The 2,007-nt window shown below is 32.9% G+C and overlaps 1 protein-coding gene across 2 annotated transcripts in view; it reads right to left on the reverse strand.

The window, feature by feature from the left end:
• The window catches only part of LOC145259777 (uncharacterized), a 129,321-nt gene extending 128,052 nt beyond the window's left edge, over positions 1 to 1,269 (reverse strand). Inside the window, exon 1 of one of the 2 annotated variants that reach the window (XM_080117525.1) lies at positions 933 to 1,269. The gene's annotated coding sequence lies outside the window, so the exon portion shown is untranslated. The remainder of the gene's footprint in view (positions 1 to 932) is intronic. The other variant, XM_080117527.1, reaches the window with a different exon arrangement.
• Positions 1,270 to 2,007: the final 738 nt, after the last annotated feature.

The following is a 2,007-nucleotide window of genomic DNA, read 5'->3' on the forward strand; positions in this document are numbered from 1 at the left end:
TATATATATATATATATATATATATATATATATATATATAGAGAGAGAGAGAGAGAGAGAGAGAGATAGATAGATAGATAGATAGATACCGTTCTATCACACACACACACACACACACACGCATATATATATATATATATATATATATATATATATATATATATATATATATATATATCTCCGTTCTATCACATATATATATCCGTTCTATCACACACACACACACTATATATATATATATATATATATATATATATATATATATATATATATATATATATATATATATATATATATATATATATATATATATATAAACGTCGTTTGAGCGGTCGAGTTTTGATCCTGGCTTGAGGAAGTTACTTGTCTAGCCGCACTGATGAGCTGTGATGCAGTGAAACAGTACTGTATGTGTATGACTATAAAAATATATGTGTGTGTGTGTGTGTGTGAAAAATATAAATGGAAAAATAATTTTCCTTCATCCAAACGAAACCGGTAAAGCTCTCGATTTTTTATCATTTATTCCTGCGTTTAATTTGTTTTTCCTTCTGTCTTTCTTCACACATCCTGTTTTCACGGGATTTCATTTCATAATATATCGCGTATTTTATCCCCATACATGTGTGTGTAGTGTGCATGTATGTGTGTATGTGTACATGTAAGTATGAGTTTGCGTGTATGTGTGTATGGGTGCAAATATTGCTTTTTTTATTGTAGTGTGAACGATACATTCGTATACAACTACATACACCTTGGCCTTTATTATAGAGTAAAGGTTTGGTAGAGAGTTGATCGAATGTGAAAGTTTTACAAACCCCCACACTTGGTGTTTGTTTTGTTGCAAATAAACTCGAATAAATAACGTCTAGAAACGAACCAAGTGCACTGAATTCGTTGATAGAAGAAAATGATATGTTCGAAGTCCTTACCGTCGAGGGTGTCCCCAGTGGACCTTTCCTATGTTGACGGTGATGGAGGTGTGTCACCCAATTCAAATGTTGGTACATAGAAACGCCAAGAAAGATATCCGTGTCCTGTTTTGCAGGGGTTCGGCGGCAAGTGTTTGTTGCATAAACTCGAATCAGCAGACGTGAAAACCCATCAGTCGGTACTTCGTTACTTCGTTGTACGTTGAACAAAAAAAAAAAAAAAAAACTAAAGATCACGCCTTCACCACCCCAACCTTTCCCTCCTCTCCCTCTCCCCTCCTCTGTCCCTTCACCACCACCACGACACGCACGTACTCTCTCTCTTTCTTCTTCTTCTTCTTCTTCTTCTCTCTCTATTAATCAATCAATTGGTTTCGCTGTTACCTTCGCCACCTGTGCTCCCCCTCTGTCATCTCTCTTTATTTAACAAACTTCCCCCCCTCTCTCTCTCTCTCTCTCTCTTTCTCTCTCTCTCTCTCTCTCTCTCTAGCACGAACGCTCACACATTATCTATCTCTCTGGATTTTTTTCTAAACAATTAAATAAGAATATTATGAACTATATATATTAACAAACCAAAAACAAAAATATATACAGGTGAACTATAAATGTAATATATGTATATACACGCGCACTGTTTGTTTTGGTTTTAGCGATATATTTTGAATGAATTCAATTATTTACGAAAGTGCATTTTTACCTAAATGCGAGTTGGGAATAATTTTTCCTTTAACCAAGTTGGTACCCCCACATGGGGAGCGGCATATATATTGTTTTTAAAATATAATAAATACGTATATTGTATATTATATATAAAAATGACATACATACATACATACATACACACACACACACACACACACACACACACATATATATATATATATATATATATATATATATATATATATATTAGGCACCGCCAAAAATGGCCGCAAAATCAAGTTGTTGTTGTTTTTTAAAACGAAATTACATTTATTAAAATCCATTATTTCTGAGTAACTTTTTTTTTTCCAGAAAGATAAAACCCTGAATTTTATCATATAGAAAACAGAATAATGTAAAACTTTTTCTA

This window comes from Euprymna scolopes, chromosome 35 (genome assembly GCF_053919585.1).
Source record: "Euprymna scolopes isolate OS-2025 chromosome 35, ASM5391958v1, whole genome shotgun sequence".
Taxonomy (NCBI): domain Eukaryota; kingdom Metazoa; phylum Mollusca; class Cephalopoda; order Sepiida; family Sepiolidae; genus Euprymna; species Euprymna scolopes.